General features: G+C 49.2%; 1 protein-coding gene across 1 annotated transcript in view; it reads right to left on the bottom strand.

Annotated features, from left to right (window-relative positions):
- The window catches only part of LOC114101001 (optic atrophy 3 protein), a 36,148-nt gene that overhangs the window by 11,029 nt on the left and 3,843 nt on the right, over positions 1-21,276 (bottom strand). The gene's annotated exons all lie outside the window — the stretch shown is intronic.

Raw genomic sequence — 21,276 nt, 5'->3', positions numbered from 1 at the left:
GAGGTCAAAACCCCACTGGCAGGACTGGAAAAAGAGCAGCAAGAGGGCAGGTGAGGAAGCTCCGGTGGGGAGTGCGCTCAGCGTCCTCTTCCCAGCCCTGTTAGGATTTTGTTTCTGAAAACACATCCTGCCTCCTGGTCTGACCTCTGCCCGTGGGTTATGTGGGTCTCTCTGCCCCAAGACTTGTCCCTTAATCTGTCTGCCACACCACAGCACCCCACTTCAGCTGCCTCTAGGAAGCCTCCCCCGACTCCCAGACCCCTGGCTTCCCACCCTGCTCCGAACATTCTGGGTTGTCACTATATGGTGACAGGTCTGTCTCCCCTATTGGACTGTGAGGCCCATGAAGTCAGGGCCTGGGCCTGATTCAGTCACAGTGTCCCCAGCCCTGGGTGGGGCACAGCACAGATGCCATGTGTCACCCCCTGCTGCCAGGAGATGTCTGTTCCTCTAGGCTGAAGACCCCTCTTGCTCAGGTGCCCCTCCTCTGTCTTCACCAGAGATTCCCCCGCCCCGGCCCCAGTGACTGGCACTTCTCAGGGGACAGTGGCTTCTTACTCTACTGCTGCCCCCTCGTCCAGGGGCATCAACAACAGCCCAAACTCCTGGCTCCAATGTTCCCAGCCCCAGGGCTCCAGGCCATGGGCAACGTGGACACTCTAGTCACAACACAGTGGCTGACCAGCGAGTGCCAGGAAGGCCCAGGGGAAAGGAGGCCATCTCCACCCAGAGTCCAGGACAGCCAAGTTTCTGGCCACAGTCAACTGTACCATGTGGGCGTTTTCCTGCATGGGGACCTTTAGGTGGCTGGAATGTAACTCCTTCCTCAGGAAGCAAGTTGCTAAGACAGGGGGCAGGACATCTCCCCCTGCCCCGGGTGCTGGGGCCTCAGGAGTCTAGGGACCTCAGAGACTGGGCAGGCACCTCCCCAAGTAGGGCTGGTTCTTTGCAAATGGAGGAAATGAATTCCTCACCAGCGTAGCTCAGCACAGAGGAGCCATGGTGGGAGTGACGTCACCACACAGCAGCTGCACCAGGTGGCTGTGCACCCTGCAGGAGGGGGGCCTGCCGCTGCAGAGCAGAGCACCCAGCCCGACCCCCCAGGAAGCCAGCAAGTCATAAAACATGGAAACTTTTTCTTTGGCAAATGCCAAAAAAGACCTGGTGAAGCAGTGCCTGCGGAGGCTGGGAGGAATCGAGGGGAAATGGGGAAGGATGGGTGGTGGGATTTCTTCCTTTTGAATCTCATGCCCCATACAAGTACTTGATTTTTATCTATTTTGTAGTGGGGGTGGAACGCAGGGCACTTTACCACTGAGCTAAATCTCCTGCCTCTCCCATCTGTTTTTAAAAAAATTGAGACAGGGTCTCACTAGTTTTGCCCAGGCTGGCCTGGAACTTGTGATCCTCCTGCCTTGGCCTCCCGAGTTGCTGGGACTGCAGGTGTGGGCCGCCACCGGCTGCCTAACTGCACATTCTGAAACTCATCCGAGCCCCAGGAGGCTGGCTGCCTCTCCAGGCTCATCCTCCTCCCCACGCTCCTGGACCCCCCAGCACCCCGCACCCCGCTCTCCCCCCCACACACACCTGGAGCCACCAGACTGAAACGAACCCAGGATCCAGGTACTGTCCTGCGGACAATCCTTCAATAGCTTACATTGACTCAAGAGTGAATCCCAGGTCCCTAAAATGACCCACGGATCAGCCTTCCTAAAGTGACCCGAGGGTCCCTATGATGAACGCATTTCCTACCCCCAGGGCTCTTTTCGGTGCTGAAAATACCTTTCCTCTCAGACCTGCGCCCTTGGCCCTAGCTCAGGAAGCCCTCTGCTAGCTGGACTGTCCCAGCCTCCTGGACTTCCAGGACCAGCCCTGGCCTGTCTAGGCTGTCTAGGGAGGAGCCATCACAGGGCAACACAGCGTGGTCTCAGTCACTGCTGTGTTCTCAGCACTGTCCAGCACAAAGCCAAGCCCAGGTGGGCACTCAGAGAGGGTTTGGTGAATGAAACAGTAATTCATGGAAGTGCCACAAAGTAACTGTGGTGATCACTGAATGCTGGGATGGTGAAGTGTCCCTTTTCCTTATTTGTGTTTTAAAAAATGTGTCTACAGTGCTCGTGAATTGTTCTTCTGTTTTCAAAAATAAGGGAAAAAAATGCTAAGTGCCTATCTTTGGAAGCACAGCCCCAATTCTAGAAACCCATCACCTCTCCTCCCAGAGAGGAAGCTGTGATCTGTGGAACGATCCAGACGCAGGAGGAAGCCCCCTGCCCGGCCCCCCACACCTGGTTCATTCAGGAAGGAGTTTCCTTCAGCTTCCAGGCCAAGGACCACTCTGCCCTCAGTTACTGGGTGGGTGTCCTTGAGCACCGGCCACACCGGGGGCTGGCCTGCAGAAGCACAGGAACACACGAGGTGGGGCCTGTGGTGGACGGAGGCACGGAAGTGGTACAGACCGTATCCCATGACCCTGAGGGGTCACTCTGACTAATCTCCACAGGAGTGACAGGCTCCTGGGAGGCTAATCAGGAAAGACCCAAATAGGAATCCGAGGGCCTCTGGACCTGCTCAGGAAGCCGCGCTGTGGCAGGGGCTGTGCCGCCCTGGGAACCCGCCAGGCAGGCCTGCAGCAGCAGTGATGCAGCCCGGGGCCCGCGCCAGCTGGAGGACCCCGCTCCTCGTCTTCTCAGGTAGCAGCCCCCTCCCACCTGGCCCGCCTCGGTCCCCGGCACTGGTTCTCCTCCACAGCCCTCGGCCTCCTGCTGCAGCCATGCTGTAAGGGACAGCTCCTGCCCACTGTGACCTCCTGGAAGCAAGAATCTAAGGGTGAATATAGGGGTGAGGTGGTGGGAAGGCTGGGCCTTCTGAGGGGAGGCAGTGGAGTGAGGTGGCTGCGGGGTAGGACAGTCTTCTGAGCATGTTTTTAAAAATTGCTGGTCTATGATTACAAATTAAAAATCAACTTGGTGTAGCCTGAACAGCATTTCTTTCTTTGGGTTCTGGGGACTGAACCCAGAGGCATGTTACCACTGAGCCACATCCACAGCCCTTTTTATTTTGAGACAGGTTCTTGCTAAGTCGCTAGGGCCACGCCAAGTTGCCCAGGCTGGCCTCAAACTTGCAATCCTCCTGCCTCAGCCTCCCAAGTTGCTAGGATTATGAGCAAGGACGGCACCATAAGGTCTGGGGATGACCAGTATTTCTTTAAAGAAAGTGTTTTTAAAATATATACTATGTAAGGGCAGTTGTATAGGTTTCTAAAAAATGCAAACAAATCTCCAGAAGACCTGTGGCTGTGCAGGTGGGGAGTGGGGAGGAAGGGGCTGAGATAACAAAGGCATGGGGACAGCTGGGGTGGGGTGGTGGTTTCACGGGTGTACCTGTCCATCAAGATTTATTAAATTTGGGCTGGGGTATAGCTCGATGTTCAAGCGCTTGCAAGGCCCTGGGCTCCATCTCCAACACCAAAAAAACTGAAACGCTTCATACTCCTGAAATATGTGCACTTTATCGTGATCAATTACATCTCAATAAAGCCACAGAAAATTAAAAAAAAAAAAAAAGGAAGAGAACAAAATAGGACTAGGTCAACCAGGGAGGAGGACGAGAAGGTGTGGCCAGGTGGCGGGCAGAGTCTGGGGGTAGAGGCAGCTCCCGGAGAGAGAGCAGCTTAACTAGGCGAGGTGCCAGAGGCTGGCAGGCCCTGGCTGAGCCCCTTCTGGCCCCCAGGCAGCATGCAGGTGATCTACTTGGAGACTTGGAGGCGCTGTGGCAGTGCGGCCCTGGACCCCAAGGACGGCAAGTGGAGCTGCTGTGGGCTGCGGTACCCCTACCATCGTGACTCCCAGAGGTGCTGTTTGCCCAGAGTCAATAAGTTCCTGGTCATCCCCAAGGATGCCACCAAGTCAGAGCTAGAGGACTGCAGGAAGTACAGCCGGAAGTTCTAGGCCCCGGGAGGCGACCCGCCAGCCTCCCTGCCCCACCAGGCCTTCTGCTTTGAAGACTCGGGATTCACCAGGTGGCCCCCTTTCTAAGAATCTACGTTATGGGCCACGGGTTCCCACAGCCCGGCCTCAGGCACTCATCCTCATGTTTCCAGGCTTCGGCCTCTGCCGCAGTCCGGCTGGGCAAATAACCGGGAGGTGACAAGCAACTTGAAGGCTGAAACGGGAACTGCTTTATTGCAAGTGAACTCAGCGGGAACTGAGCGAGAACTCAAAGTAGCGGGCACCCAAGGTAGCGGGAGTCGCTCCTCTTCGAGACAGCAGAGGCACATATACCCAACTAATTACACACAGCTTAACTCAATTAACATCATCCAGATACAGCAGTCAGCCAATAAGGAATCCTCATCAGCTTAATGGCTAGCTGGCGTTGCTTCACAAACCACTCCTCCTGGCAAACTGCCAGGTGCCATCTTGACTTGATTTGCATCCCCAACAGGCCTCCTGGCCTGCGAAGCCCACCTGGCCCGAGAAGCGGGCTGGAGGGAAGGGGCCATTTATCTTATTGAGCGAGGGGACTGCTGTGCCAGAGGCCCCGGCTGCTGAGCTCAGCCCCCAGTGACCCAGGAGCCTCTCTGTCCTTTCTCCCACCTGGCAAGCCTCCTGACCTGCAGGCCTGTCTCCTGGCTTCCCCGCACCTAGGAGGCCACAGGTCCGTGGGAGGAAGGGTGGGTGCTCGGGGACCCCATGACAGTGTGATTGAGAGCAGCACTAAGCGGGCAGCAGATAGCTCCTCGTGGGCAGAGCCCCAAGTCTGGCCCTCCTGTCCTGTGAGGCTGCGAGAGGCCCTGTCCTGCCTGCCTGCCGCGAGGCCCTGGGATGGAGGGAGCGTGGCAGGAGACCCATGTCCCGGGACTTGGGGGAGAAGCGGCACACAGGCTCCCAAGTGCAGCTTGTCAGGCTGCGCTGCTAAGTGTGGGCTGGGGACGCTGGCGTTCCCAAGGCAAATTCTAGGGTCCTGTCACCAACATGGGAATGTCACAGCTGCTTGGCCTCCGGGCAGCATGAGGCTGACTGGGCAGCCCTGGAGGAGCAGCCCCCTGCGGGTCACCCCCAAGGCCCTACCAGAGCCAGTTCCAGCCTTTCCAGGAACAGTGTGGCCTTATTTGTTGCATTAAATAAATCACCTTCTGCCTAATTCACTTTGTTTGTTTTTTGCTCCTGGGATTGAAAGGGGGGGGGGTCACTTAACCACTGGGCCACACCTTGCCCTTTTTACCTATCTCAAGACAGGGTCTTGCCAAGTTGCTCAGGGCCTTGCTAAGTTGCTGAGGTTGGTTTTCAAATCGTGATCCTCCTGCCTCAGCCTCCTAAGCTACTGGGATTACAGGCGTGGGTCACTGCTCCTGGCTGCCTAATTTAATGGATGGACCAATGATCAGATATGGGCAGGGCGAGCACATACATGACTGTACTCCATGTAAAACCCTTCCCAGGTTGCTGCATTTGAAAATTTTCAAATAAAATGTTGAACAGAAAATTCCTGTCTACTTCTTAAAAAAAAAAATCAAATTGTATACTTATTTATTTTTATGTGGCGCTGAGGCTCAAACCCAGTGCCACACACATGCCAGGCAAGCGCTCTACCACTGAGCCCCAGCCCCAGCCCCCCTGTCTTCTTGTTTTTAAAATTTTTAGAATTTTGATAGGGTCTTACTATATTGCTCGAGCTGGCCTTGAACTCACAATCCTCTCACCTCAGCCTCCCACGTGGCTGGGATTATAGGTGGACACTCCTGTGCCCAGCTCCTCGGCCTTTTTTTTTTTTTTAAAGAGCTGGAGCCCATAGGTGAGGAGGGATTTCTATGGCTACCTGTGGAGGGAGGCCCTTGATGTGGCAGGGGAGCTCACGGGGCTGTCTTGTTTGGCTCAATTCCCAGCCCAAAGGAAGGTCTTCCTCTCTGGGAACAGAGGCAGGACTGGCGGCAACACTAGGCAAGGGCTCAAGAAAAGGAGCCTCAGAGCCGCGGTGGTATACGACTAATCCCAGCGACTAGGGAGGCTGAGGCAGGAGGATCACAAGTTCAAGGCCAGCCTCAGCAACTTAGGGTGACCCTGTCTTAAAATACAAAATAAAAAGTGCTAGGGGTGTAGCTCAGTAGTAGAGTACTTGCCTCGTATGTGCAAGGGCCCGGGGTGGATCCCCAGTCCACTCCCCGACACACGACCTTCTGGCATCACTGGGTCTCTGTGTCCCCGGGTGCAGCCTGAGGTCAAGGTGGGAAGCACTGCTTGGGCTCCTTCAAGGTAAGCTGCTGGTAATCCTGTGACATGAAGCCAGGAAGCCAGGGCCTCCCAGGCTAGAGTCCCCACAACGCTCCGACTCTAAGCCTCAGTTTCCTCCTTTATAAAATGGGCTCAACACTGCCCTTTTCCACAGGGTTGCTGTGTGATCAACGAGACTGTCACCTACTCTGTCTGAAGGTTACACAGGGGATGGGCAGCCACTGCTGCTGTTACAATTAGGCCCGGGCTGGGGCCACTAAGTCTCAAAATAGAAAGCTCTCACGGGGAGAGGGAGAAGACAGGAGGCCTGGACTCAATCTCCAGGACCACAGGAAAAAAAAAAGAAAGAAAGAAAGAAAGAAAAGAAATATGTATGGGGCTGGGGCTGGGGCTCAGCGGTAGAGCGGTGCGAGGCACTGGGTTCGATCCTCAGCACCACATAAAAATAAATAAATAAAATAAAGATATTGTGTCCAACTACAACTAAAAAAATATTTTTTTTAAAAAAGAAAATAAATGTATGTATGGGCTGGAGTTGTGGCTCAGTGGTAGAGCACTTGCCTGGCATGTGAGAGGCCCTGGGTTCGATCCTCAGCACTACATAAATAAATAAATAAATAAAGTAAAATATCCACTGGCAACTAAAAAATATTTAAAAAAAGAAATATGGGGGCTGGGGATGTGGCTCAAGTGGTAGCGTGCTCGCCTGGCATGCGTGCGGCCGGGGTTCGATCCTCAGCACCACATACAAACAAAGATGTTGTGTCTGCCGAAAACTAAAAAAAAAAATAAATATCAAAAATTCTCTCTCTCTCTCTCTATCTCTCTCTCTCACCTCTCTCTTTAAAAAAAAAAAGAAATATGTATGTAGAAGGAAAGAGAAAATGAATCTTGGGCAAATATTACAATTATAACTGTTCAGACAAGATCCAGGCATGGAAACTAAAATTATTGGGCAACACAGGCTATCTGTATTGTCTCAAAGTGTCTTCCTCAAGACTTTTATTAACAAAGAGAAAGACAGTGACTTTCCAATGGATAGACCCAGCAGACACCACCTTAACCAAGGGATCAAGGTCCAGAGCCCCAGTAGTGAGACATGGTGATGTCATGTGACCCGAGAAGGACCAGGCACTGTGGTCTTCTTGCAAAAATGCAGAATCTCTTTCCAACTATAAGAAAATATCAGACAAACTCAAATTGAAAGACCTTCTATAAAATAATGAACCAGTCAAGGGTCAATGTCATGAAAGACCAATAAATAAATACAAGCATCAGCTGATTCAAGTTGAGGAAAGACAACTAAATGCAAACTCTTGTCCCTGGACAGGCTCCTCAACAGCAAATGGTATCAGTGGGAACACGGTGAATCCCCAAACGATGTACACTTAGGCTAATGGTGACGTGCCAGTGCCAACTTCCTGGATCCTCTCATTGTATGAGGTTACAGGCATTGCCATCAAGGAAGCCGGGTGAAAGGTCTGCAGGAACTCTCTGTACTATTTTTGTAATTTTTCTGTAAGTCTAAAGTTGGTTGCAAGTAAAAAGATTAAACTCAAGCACCGGCCCCCAGGTGGCTAGACCATGAGGAAAGGGGTCTCCCTCCAGCCCCAGTGCAAGTGGAGATCCCTCCACACCTGCAGGTGGTGCCTGTGCTCCCGGGAGTTCCTGCAGATGGCCTCGCTGGCCAGTGAATCCTTCTCCAAACACACAGCAGTAAAAGGCGGGGCCAGCCCCCACCAGACCACCCTCGGTCTATAGAATGACAGGGTTGCTGGGAGCCGCTGAACTAAAGAGCAGAGAAGCTGCTCTGAGTGCTTGCTGAGGATCTCACGGGATCACGTGTCAACGCCACCCCGAGAACTGTCACCCAGAGAACCGTGCACATGGTCTGCTATGGTCCTGGAGAAAGGAAGCAGCACACATCAGCATCTGATTGAAGTACAAGGTTTGTGCTCTGTTTTTCATTTTTGTTTTTCTGGAAAAATACACAAAATAACAATGGCTGCCTCCTGGAGGGGAACAGGGTGCCAAGGGTCACAGGTGGGAGAGATTCTTCCCTACATAATCTCTCTCTCTATATATATATTTTTTTTGGTATCGGTGTAGAACCCAGGGGTGCTTAACCACTGAGCCACATCCCCAGCCATTTTTTATATTTTATTTAAAGACAGGGTCTCACTGAGTTGCTTAGGGCCTTGCTAAGTTGCTGAAGCTGGTTTTGAACTCAGGACCCTCCTGCCTCAGCCTCCTGAGCCACTGGGATTACAGGCGTGCACCACTGTACCTGGCTCCCTAAATACACTTGAACGTTAATACATGTGAACTTGGGGCTTTAAAAAAAAAATAACTAACACTTTTTTCAAAATAAGTGAGCCACTCAGGTACCCAGGATTGTGGTTTGTTTGACCTGTGGGGCGCATGCAGGGTATAAAAAAGCCAGAGCCACGAGGACAAAGGGACCAGGGGTCCAGACTGAAGGGGACTGAGTCTGTGCAGGCTCCGAGCTGGAAGCATGAGACCGAAAGTAACCGCCAGCAGGAGGCTGAGACCCGGGCCTCCAAGGTGTAGGCTGGGCCAGGGACACCCCTGCTTTGAGAAAGGAGCTAAGCCCGGGACCCATCCTGAGCCAACCAGAGACTGCAGGCGTGACCAGGAACTCCAGGAACAGCTGAGGGGCAAGTGGCACACTGAAAGGAGACCTGTCTGGGGCTGTGGCCAGTATACAGAGGTCATGAGTCTGTTCTGACGTGACCTGGCTCGGGTTGCTAGGCAAAAACCACACTTCCCACTGAGGTTCAGAGAAGGGTTCTGCTCAGCTGTGAGCCTCAGTCCAAACCAGTCCCGGGCTGGGATGGCAAAGATATGAGCCAAGGACATGCCAGCAGCTCTGGACGGCGCACCCCTCTTCAGGAAGATGGAGGCCTCTCCTCTTTCCCCCTTGAAAGCCATTTAAAAATACATCAACTCCCTCTAAAAGGGTGTGCACAGTTCCTTGCTCTCTTTGAAGTTCAACCCACATTCCGCTTTCTCTACAAAACCCTACCCTCATGCAGAATATTTTTATGCTCAGTGTCCTATCATATTTCTCTGAACAAAAATGTTTTTATAAATCAAAGACAAATTTTCATTTTAAAATTTTCATAGTTAAAATTTTAATCTGATTGAATTATTATTATAATATACCACTGACCCAAACACCATGGAACACAATTTTTTTAAGGGGTGGTACTGGGGACTTATCCCAGGGGGGTTTTACCACTAAGCTACATCCCCCAGCCTTTTAAAATTTTTTGAAATTTTATTTTGAGTCAGGGTCTCACTAAGTTGGTGAGGGTCTTGCTGAGCTGCTAAGGCTGATCCTCTCGAGTTAGGTTCCTGAGTTGGCGGGGTGACAGGAGTGTGCCACCATGCCCATCTACACTGCACAATTTCATGCACAATTATTAACATAAAAAGTACATTTTCACCAGAAATACAGGCCTTAACCAGGTGGGCTGGGGATGGCATTCCTGCCATCAATATTTCAAACTATGTGCTACCATATGACCAGAGAGGGACCAAGGGCTGATTTTAATTTAAAAAAAAAAAAGTTATCTTTTAGTTGTAGTTGGACACAATACCTTTATTTTATTTATTTACTTTTATGTGGTGCTGAGGATCGAACCCAGGGCCTTGCATGTGCTGGGCGAGCACTCCACCGCTGAGCCCCAGCCCCAGCCCCTTGACTTTCTTTTTAAACTTTTCCCCCTATAATTTCTATTCCACTGGAAGGGAAGGGAGGGAAACCTACAAGATTCCTTGGCAAGTCAGGTGAAGTGGAGGTCAGGAAAAGACCCCTGAAAACTCCTGGGGCAGGGAGCACAGGCAGCTGCCTGCCAAGTGCCCTGCGGGCTGGGAGGCCCAGGGCAGCATTTCCTGGGCTTGCAAGGCCAGAACCCACCTCAGTGCCCACCAGCAGGGGCCTGGTGCACCCAGGACACGCCAGCTGCTGTGAACAAAAGTGGGAGCTCTGAACAGGATGCACATGGGAATTCAAGGTGCCCACTAGACCAAAGCACAGGGTCCAAAACAGGGGAGTGGCGTACTACCATGTGTGTGAGTCAAACTGTCACATGTCACCATGCTTGATTACACAGAAAACACCTCTGGAAGGTGGTTGGGTGTGGTCTTTAGGTTGGCAGCTCCCTTTCCAACCCCAGGCTCCTTACTCTCCTCCCCTCCGCCCATGCCCAGCCACAGCAGCCTCTCGTCTGGCTGTCCCTGACTGCCCTTCTCCAAAGAACCACACTTTCCCACTTTACTCCAGTCTCTAATCAAATGCTGATCTCCTCAGACAGCACCCTACACCCAGCTTGCTCCAGCAAACGCCTTCCCCCACGGCACTGAACGCTTCTTCCCAGCATCATCTTTTCCTTGGTACTTATTTTTTTTTTAATATTTATTTTTTAGGTGAAGATGGACACAACACAATGCCTTTATTTTTATGTGGTGCTGAGGATGGAACCTGGGTCCCACCTGTGCTAGGGGAGCGCTCTACCGCTGAGCCACAATCCCAGCCCCTCCTTGGTGCTTATTACCACCTAACATGTGTGACTTTCCAGGGCTGGGGCTGGGGCTGGGGCTCAGTGGAGCGCTTGCCTAGATGTGAGGCACTGGGCTCGATCTTCAGCACCACATACAAACAAGTTAATAAAATAAAGGTATTGTGTCCATCTACAACTAATATATGTGTGTGTGTGTATGTATATGTATTTGTATTTGTATATATGTGTACATAGATATACATATGTGTATGTATATATATACACACATACACATATACTTATATATATGCAACTTTCCTTTTTCTTTTTTATACCAGGGATTGAATCCAGGGACACTTAACCACTGAGCCACATCCCCAGACCTTTTTTATTTTTTGAGATAGCATGTCACTGCCTCACTAAGTTGCTGAGACTGGCTTTGAACTTGCCTCCACCTTCTGAGCTGCTGGGATTACAGGCATGTGCCACCACACCCAGTGCCACATATGCTACTTTCTTATCTTGTTTGTTTTATGTCTCCTAGCAGGAGAGTCTTAACTCCAAAAAGCAATAGGAACCTGGTCTCTTTTTAAAATAGCTGTGTCCCCAGCACTGGGGACATAAGATCAGCATTCACAAACCACTTCTTAATGAACAAAGCAGAAAGGCAGGAACTAGACCAGCAGCCAGGGCTGGGGAACAGGTACTCTCATCATGTTCCCTTCCACACCATCCCGTACGGACGTTTCTGCTACAGGCATCATTTATTGACCATGATGTAGTTAAATTAATTGATAACAATAAGAACTCTAGAGAGGCCTCCAAGGCTGGGCTCTAGCTCAGTTGGTACAGTGTTTGCCTTGCATGCACAAGGCCCTGGGTTCAATCCCCAGCACCACGGGGGAAAAAAAAAAAAAAAGGCCTCCATATTTTAAAATTAGACAACATGCTTCTAAATAATCCATAGGTCAATAAAGAAATGACAAGAGGTGTGGGAGACCAACCTTGCATTTGACTGAGTCACACTCCCCAGCTGGGTGCTGAGGCGCTCAGTCACAGAAATGTGGCAGAGCCTTCCCCACCCTTCTTGGGTCGGTGTCCCGTGCATGGGTGTGTCTTGCTACAGCCCTGTGGGTGGAGCTATGCTCACCTGTTCCTTTGTAATATTACCCCTTGCCCTGTTTAGGATAGAATGTTCCATGGAAGTGCCTTGTGTGTGTCTCCTTCTCTTATTGTGCCCTTGGGTGTGGCCTACCCAGGCGTCAGTCAACCTGCTGACAGTGGACATCAGTGGACTCAGCCCCCTGAAACCTGACCCCTTGCCTCATTTGAATAGCTTCTCCTCAATAAAAGGGGTCAGCACGTGCTCCCTCTCTCTTCCTGCGGAACCTTAAGGTCAGAGGAGCCGACACAGCGACCCCAAAGAAAAAGGTATTTGTGTCTCTTGTGTGGTTATTTCGTGCAGTCCAGTTAGCCCCGTTTTCCTGGAGTGACCCCTGAGCCTTTCAGTCGCAAACAGAAATGTGGCAGAGAGGCTGGGTGTGGTGACACATTTATAATCCCAGCAGTTCAGGAGGCTAAGGCAGGAGGATCACAAGTTTGAGGTCAGCCTCAGCAATTTAGCAAGACCCTGTCTCAAAATAAAAAATAAAAAGCTACCTGGGGGTGCCGGGCCTGGTGGCACACGCCTATAATCTCAGCAGCTCGAGAGGCTGAGACAGGAGAATCATGAGTTCAAAGCCAGCCTCAGCAAAATCGAGTAACATATGAAATGGTATGAAGCTTCAAAATCAAAATTTATGAAAACCAAACAAGAAGAACCAGAAGATCAGAATGGCCCTAAACCACTAAGGAAATTTAATTTATTGCTAAAAATCTTCTCTGGGCCTGGGGTTGTGGCTCATCAGTAGAGCTCCTGCCTAGGGTGTGCAGGGCCCTGGGTTCGATCCTCAGTGCCACATAAAAATAAATAAAACAAAGGTATTGTTTAAAAATAAAAAACAATTTAAAAAAACTTCTCTGAAAAAAGTACAAGCCTGGGTGGATATTTATATCAAATATTTAAGGAAAATATAATCCCAATTTTACACGAAATCTGGCAGAAAATAAAGGGTGAGGGAGCATTTTATCAACTTGTCTTGTGAAGTCAACCAAATCCTGACTGACACCTGATGGAGGGGGTGCAGCTCCGGGAGAGCAATGGCGCGTGTGAGCCCCTGAGTTTAACTTCCAGCACCCCAAAAAGAAACAAACAAAAACCTGATAAGGACAAACCAAAAATAAAACTTCAGACAAGACACTAAACCACGGATATAAAAATCTTTAGGGAAAGTATTAGCAAATCAAAGACAGCAATATGCTAAAAAAAGTAACTTACCAAGCCAAATAGGGCTCATCTAAGAATTCAGGATTGGCTAGATATTCTAAAGATAAAGTAAGGATTCTAGTTTGTGGTGGTGTCAGAGCTGCGTGGCGGCCCACAGCCCCGGCCCTGGAATTCACAGCCCCTGCAGGCCCTGCCTCTCTGAACCAACTGTCAGAAGTGGTCACAAGTCACTTCCAAGGCCAGGCTGTGAAGACGGGCCTCCTGGGTTTGTCACTCACTACTGGATCGCTCACTCTTTGGGGGAAGCCAGCTGCTGGGTCCCCAGTAACCCCAAGGAGAGGTCCCTGGGAGCAGTGGAGCCCTGTGCCAACAGCCGGAGAGAAAGCGGGGATCTCCTATGAGCCACCGTGTGCAGGACTCTCTTGGAAATGGGCCTAGAGCCAGGCAGCCTCTGGGTTGAGAGACCCGGAGCCAGAGCCACCCACCACGATGCTCCTCAATTCCTGCTCCTTAGGAGCTGCAGATGCTTATTACCTCGTGAAGAAGTACTCAGTATCTCCACTCATCAAAGAAAAGCAAGTAAGTTGCCATTTTACACCAACCAGAATGGCTAAAATTAAATTGTGGAAACATGAAATCATGCCTGGGTGTGGAACACTGGAGTCCCAAGGCACACCTTTGATAGTTTCTCTCTCTTTTTTTTTATCCCCAGGATTGGTTATTGAACCCAGGGCACATTACCCCTGAGCTCCACGCCCCCCCCTCCCATCCTTTTTATTTTGTATTTGAGACAGGTCTCCCTAAACGGCTGCAGCTGGCCTCAAACTTGCGATCCTCCTGCTTCAGCCTCACAAGTTAGTACCACTGTGACCCACTTTTGGGAATTTTGTATAGAATTAAACATACTCTTACCATTTAAACACAGAAACTGTATTCCTAGGCAATTTCTCCCAAGAGAAATGAAAACTTCTGTAAGAAGGCTTTTACATGAGGGGCTGGGGACATAGTTCAGCTGGTAGAGTGCCTGCCTGGCATGAACAAGGCCCTGGGCTCAATCCTCAGCAAAAAAAAAAAAGAAGGCTTGTACATGAATATTCACCAGGACCTTTATTTATGAATATTCACCAGGATCTTTATTTATAATAACCAAAAAAAAAAAAAAAAGGAAACAATCCAAATCTCCACACTCAGGACAGTGATTAAACAAAACGCGGCATGTGCACATGTTAGATCATAAAGAGCACAGCTAACAGCAACAAATGAACTACTGATACATGAAGAAACAAATAGCTCAAAATAATCATGGGAACCAAGATCAGACATTAATTCCACATTGTGTGATACCATTTATATGAAGCATAACAACAGGCAGAACTAACGGACAGTGAGAGGTCAGACAGGGTGCCAGGCAGGGAGGAGGGAACTTTCTGGAGTAATGTTTAATGGAAATGTTTTAAATCTTGGATTCTGATTGCATGAGTATATGCACTTATCAGTACTTAGACTGCATTTTATTTAATTAATTTATTTATTTGTTTTTTTTTTAGTTGTAGATGGACACAATACCTTTATTTTATTTGTGTATTTTATGTGGTGCCAGGGATCGAACTCAGTGCCTCATGCATGCTAGGCAAGCGCTCTGCCCACTGAGCCACAACTCTGGCCCCTCAGACTGCATTTTAGATCTTCATTTTGCATTAGACAGGTATTGTATCTCAACAAAGAATATACATACAAAAATCAAATATTAATAATGAAACATAAGTGGAGGAGGCTGGGAGTCGGTGGGACTTGATATCTTATCTAGTGTTTCTTCCTGGAAGTCGCTTCTCTCTCTGAGGTATTTCCTCAATCATAAAACCAGGATGATCATATACTCCCTAATAAGATGGCTAAGATCATTTGTTGAGATAATGGACCGCATATTAAATGAGAGTTGTTATTATGGGTTAATATGTTATCATCCGGATAAACACAGCTTTGAGTCAGTTGCAGGTCCCTGAATGGGCTCTAGCCATCTAGAAAATCACCCTCAGATCGTCCCAGGAGTTAACAGAGGTGTGGTCACAACGCATGGCGACAGCCTGCTCCTGCGGACCTGGCCCAGTCCCTCCATTCCACCCTCCATCGGGAGGCAGCAGGAACACTGGTGCACCATCACCATGGACATGACTGGTCTGCCTGCCAAGCATCTGGGGGATGCCATCTCCCCACTCTTGGTCCAAGGCACTCAGGAGGAGCTAACTCCAGCCACCAGTCTGATCAACTGAAGTGCTATATTCTCTGGGCCACGTGATTGGAGGAAGGGTAGGGCTGCAGGCCAGGTTGAGCCACCGAGAACAGCCTAGGAACTGGACAGCAATGCTGGGCAGTGGCATCTCCCTGTGTGGCCCTGGGACTGCTGGGCAGGTAATTAACACCGTCAACGGGAGCTCCATGAGAGCAGGGACTTCTGTGTTCTGGTGATCACTGACTCGGCCATACCGCCAAGAACAGCTCCTGGCACACAACAGTGACCGAATACAGGTGTGTACAGTGCCTGAATTATACAGGCTCTTAACAGCTTAGCGTGGACACACCCAGAGAATAAGCCATGCTTCTACTCGCCCAGACCTGGAGAGGCCAGCTCAGCTTTGTAGAGAAGACAACCTGGGACTCAGGCTCAGAGGAAGCAGCTAACAGAGGCCAAGGGCAGAGTGTGCTCAGTAGTTCAAGGAGTCCTGGGTCCAAGTCCTGGCTGTGCTACCTACCCTGGCTACCTATGTAAAAGGGCCAGACTACCTGGCCTGGAATCCTCGTGCCACTAGCACCACCTGTGTGCCCTCGGGCAGGCTACTCAGCAGCCCAGCTAGTGGCTTCCTCTGGAAGGAAGTGGGGATGGCGGTGATCTACTCGTGGGCTGCAGTGGGAATAACTTAGTACATGTGAAAACTTGAGAACCCGGTGCTTCCCATTACCAGCACCACGACCTACTGCTCTACTGTCTCATTAGCTCCACCCTCCGCCTCCCTCAGAGTGTAGCCAATACCCCATCAATGACCTCCCCACAGCAAGGGTGGCATGTGAGGGGAGGATCTTGGGGCTTCAGGAAAATGACTTCTCCTTGAGGGCTCTCTCACCTAGGCGTCCCTCCCCACACAATCTTCCTCCCTTGATGCTGACCTCCATCCCACAACAGAGCTTACTGCAAAGCCAGCAACAGCTTTGGCTTGAGGTCTAAGATTTGCTGGAGTCAGGACTGAGGTGCACACCTGGACTTCAAATTACCTGGGAGGCTGAGGACTGCAAGTTCAAGGCCAGTCTGAAGAATTTGGTGAGATCATCTTAAAGTTTAAAAAAAAATTAAATTTTGTTTTAAAAGATTGGGATATAGCTCAGCGGTAATGCACCCCTGGGTTCAATCTCCACCAAAAAAAAATTGCCAACTGGGTTTTCAATTAACTACAGATCAAAACAAATGCATATGGAGATATACCAAGGTCAACTACACAGGTGGCCTCCGGAGCTTCTCAGTCGGCAAGTGCCATCCCCAGAGTGCTTGCCCCAGTGGCTGAAGGGTTGAGACGGGTGCCCTCTTCTGTTCAGAGTATTGCTTGCAGCCCAGGCAAGCAGAGTCTCAGATATTCTCAGGTTGCTAATCGACCATCTCTCACATAAACAAGGGGCTTCTTAAAAACACTGCTGCTCAAAACTGGAAGTTCATATGCCACAAAATGAAATTAAATCTCTCTCTCTCACCTCGCACAAAACTCAACTCAAAGTGGATCAAGGACCTAGGAATTAAACCAGAGACCCTGCACCTAATAGAAGAAAAAGTAGGCCCTAATCTACATCATGTCGGATTAGGCCGCGACTTCCTTAGTAAGGCTCCTAGAATTCAAGAATTAAAATCAAGAATCAATAAATGGGATGGATGCAAACTAAAAAATTTCTTCTCAGCAAAAGCAAGAGTGAGGTAAACAGAGAGCCTACAGAATGGGAGCAAATTTTTACACATGCACATCAGATAGAGCACTAATCTCTATAATCTCTAGGGTAGATAAAGAACTCAAAAATCTTAACACCAAAAAAAAAAAAAAAAGAAAGAAAGAAAGAAACAAAAACAAACAAATAACCCAATCAATAAATGGGCCAAGGAACTGAACAGAAACTTCTCAGAAGATGATTTATATGAAAAAATGTTCAACACCTCTAGCAATTAGAGAAATGCAAATCAAAACTAAGTAGTCAGAATGACAGCTATTAAGAATACAAACAGGGGCTGGGGATGTGGCTCAAGTGGTAGTGTGCTTGCCTAGCATGCGTGAGGCACAGGGTTCGATTCTCAGCACCACATAAAAATAAAGATACTGTGTCCACCTAAAACTAAAAACTAAAAAAAAAAAAAAAAAATTCAAACAATAATAAGTGTTGGCAAAGATGTGGGGGAAAAGGCACACTCATACATTGCTGGTGGGACTGCAAATTGGTGCTGCCAATAAGGAAAGCACTATGGAGATTCCTCGGAAAACTGAGAACGGAAGTAACATTCGACCCAGCTATCCCTCTCCTCAGTCTATACCCAAAGGACTTAAAAACAGCATACTACAGGGACCCAGCCACATCAATGTTTATAGCAGCACAATTCACAATAGCTAAACTGTGGAAGCAACCTAGATGCCCTTCAGTAGATAAATGGATAAAAAAAAAATGTGTTATATATATGCTTTGTGTACAACCAGAGACATGAAAAATTGTGCTGTATATATGTAATATGAATTGAAATGCATTCTGCTGTCATGTATTAAAAAAAATAAAATAAAGGGCTAGGGCTGTGGCTCAGAGGTAGAGTGCTCACCTAGCATGCACGAGACACTGGGTTCAATCCTCAGCACCACATAAATGTAAGATATAGTGTCCGCCTAAAACTTAAGAATAAATATCTTTTAATATAAATAAATAAATAAATAAATAAATAAACAAACAAACACTTCTGTTCAAACACCACTGACTGAAGATTTAATATCAAGTGCATGAGCAAATTCCAACAAATACCTCTGCATAATAAAAAGTAGGACTGAGGTTCAATACCCAGCACCACATTAAAAAAAAAAAAAAAGTGGGACTGAAAAATGCGCAAGAGCACACACCTGTAATCCCTGTTGCTCAGGAGGCTGAGGCAGGAGGTCACAAGTTCAAGACCAGCCTTGGCAACTCAGGGAGACCCTGTCTCAAAATAAAAAACTAAAAGGAGTGTGGACGTAGCTGGTCAGGGGTAGAGCATCCAGGGTTTGACCCCAGTGGCCAAGAAAAAAGAGAAAAGGCAGCATATTTCTAGTACTTTGTCTTTGCCAGCTGTGACAGCTGTAATCCACCACGTGTTTCCAAATTCATTTATCAAAGTCTGAATAGGAAAATTTTTTTCAAATGAGCAAAAATATGGTGGGGGTCATAAATAAATAAAATATTTATTTAAAAATACTGTTAGTGTCATTCCTTCTATGTGTGTGTGTGTGTGCGCGCGCACACACAACAGAACTGATACGACATTCTGGAGATTATAAATAGAGTACAGAAATGATCTTCAAACACTGGCCCATGTGAGAGTCCAGTCTGGAGACTGTTAAAAATAAAAACATCCAGCCACAGTCAGGACCTACAGGTGTTCTCCTGGGCATCTCAGGAAAGCAGACCACAAAGCCACTTTTTTTTTGGTACTGGGGATTGAAGCCATGGGTGTTTTACCACTGAGCTACATCCCTGGCCCTTGTTATTCTTTATTTTGAAATAGGGTCTTGCTAAGTTGCTGAGGCTGACCTCCAACTCGTGATCCTCGTGCCTCAGCCTCCCAAGTCACTGGGATAGAGATATGTATCAAAAGCCACTTTTTTCCTTCAGATCATGTCTCTTTGGTTCACCCACCCTCTTGGCAGCCATGTTTACTCTAGTGTCCAGTCCTTCCTCTCTGCAAGGTGTGTGTGTGTGCATGTGCAAGGGATGGAACTCAGGATCTGTGCGTGCTAAGCAAGTGCTGTACTACATAGCTCAGTAGGAAGGGCTGGGGTGCTAGCCCTTCCTACTGAGCTATGTTATTTTTCAATATTTTATTTTTTTAGTTACAGTTGGACACAATACCTTTTTTAAAAAAATATTTATTTTCTTAGTTGTACACAATACCTTTATTTTGTTTATTTTTATGTGGTGCTGAGGATCCAACCCAGGGCCTTGCACATGCTAGGCAAGCGCTCTACCGCTGAGTCACAACCCCAGCCCTGGACACATTACCTTTATTTTATTTATTTATAATTATATGGTGCTGAGCCACAACCCCAGCCCCTGATCTGTGTTTTGTCATTTCTAAAAGTCCTATGAGGCTCTCTTTCTAACTCCTTGGGAATTTGGGAATTTTTTATTTAACCTGAGTTTTATTATCTCTTTTATTTTTTTAAATGTATAAATGTAAATATTTAAGCTCCACATCTGAGAATTCTGTGATCCACCATGTTTGCAGCTCTTCACCCGCGTGTGGTTTCTTCCCACTCGCTCATGGTGCCTGCTTTTGGATATGGCACATATTTTTTCATTGTGAGCTGGCGGGGTGGCACTTATGGGACCGCAGGCACTCAGGGCACAGCGAACCTGGGTTCCTTCCCAACTTGCTATTCCAGGGCCTTCAAGAGAATTCAGGCTGAGCCCACGGGAGAAATTCTCCATTGAGGGTCAACCTCCACTGTCTGGAGCTACGCCTGGGGTGCACCGGGTGTGCAGAGGAGGCTCCTGCCCACCTTCCTCACAGCCTGGGTCCCTCTCCACAGGCCATGTGAAGCTGGAAATGTCCCCCAGGTATCCATGGCTCTGGTGCTCAGTCTCCTTCGTGGCTCTTTTCCCTGCTTTCTTTTGCTCCAAGAGGGTTGGTTCCCCTCCCTTCCCTGGCCTGCCTCAGGTATTTCATTATAGACGAAAAGTTGACTAAGGCAGATATGAGGGACCGTCATCTTTGGGGGACCACTGTTCTACCTAGTGTGTGTGTTAAATGGACAAATGACTGGTGCACTCTAGAGGAATAAGTAGAAACGACCTGGACGTTTCTCACTGCCCAGAGACAACCCAGTTTCCCTGGAGACATCACGAGGGTGCTTCACATCCCCCACCACCAGCTTGGCCTCCAGCAACCTCTTTAACTCCTCTGCCAGGAGTTCTCGGTTTAGTAAAATCTGGGGCTGGGGTGCGGCTCAGAGTAGTGCTTCCCTAGGAGGCCCTGGCTCCATCCTCAGCACCCCAGAAAATGCAGATGGAAATCTCTGCCTCGCAGCAGCGCGGCTCCTGCTTCTGCGCTTCCTGGTTTAGCTCAGTCAGCCAGTGCCACAGCTCTAGCCTGTGCAGGAGAAGACCATCAGGCCTACCCTGTGGAGTCAAGGCAACCTCAGCCAAAGGCAGGCGCTGGATGTGCTGGTCATGTCCAGAGTGGGGTGTGACCCAGAACACACAGCGGCCACTGACTCTGGGAAATTCCAACTCTGCTACTGCCCTGGCCAGAGATCGGAGCAAAGGGCAATCTGCAGTGTGAAGATGACAAGGACATAATTTAAAAGGTGTGACTACAATCAGCCAGGGCACTCCAGTGTCCAGTATCATCTCCACTGGTCCTGACCCAAATGGAGCTCTGGCTCCTTTCTGTCCAGTGGCCCTGCAGTCTGCCCTCTCCCACCACCCCAGGACATCCTGCCAGCTCCACCACCCAACCCCTCTACTGGCCGCTCCCCCAAAGAGGAAGAGGAAGGGCTCCCCTCACTGTTAACACTGTAACTAAGGGATCCAAGTTACCTCCACAAATGACGGGACAGACAAACACCAGCCCATTCTCCACCCAGGCTGGCCTCAGGATATGCCATCACCCACGGTACTCCTGCCAAAGACACACAGTCGAGTACCATTAGGGGAAGCGCTTAGGAACCTCCACAGTGGCACACTAACGGACTACTGGCTCCAGGCGTCAATGTCATGAAACACAAGGGCATCGATACGTTCTAGAGCAGGGTCAGCAAACTGCCTCTGTACAGGGCCAGAGGATAAACAGCTTAGCATCGTGGATGACGGTGGCCAGGACCTAACATCTCAAAATACACCACACTGGTGCGCTGATGGCTTAGAGCAGGAGGAGCAGCAGAGGCTAGGAGGGGTTCTCGAGTCTCCTCCATCTGACCGAAGGCAGATG

The sequence above is a fragment of the Marmota flaviventris genome, chromosome 18 (genome assembly GCF_047511675.1).
Source record: "Marmota flaviventris isolate mMarFla1 chromosome 18, mMarFla1.hap1, whole genome shotgun sequence".
Taxonomy (NCBI): Eukaryota; Metazoa; Chordata; class Mammalia; order Rodentia; family Sciuridae; genus Marmota; species Marmota flaviventris.
This window is presented reverse-complemented; position numbering and strand designations above follow the sequence as displayed.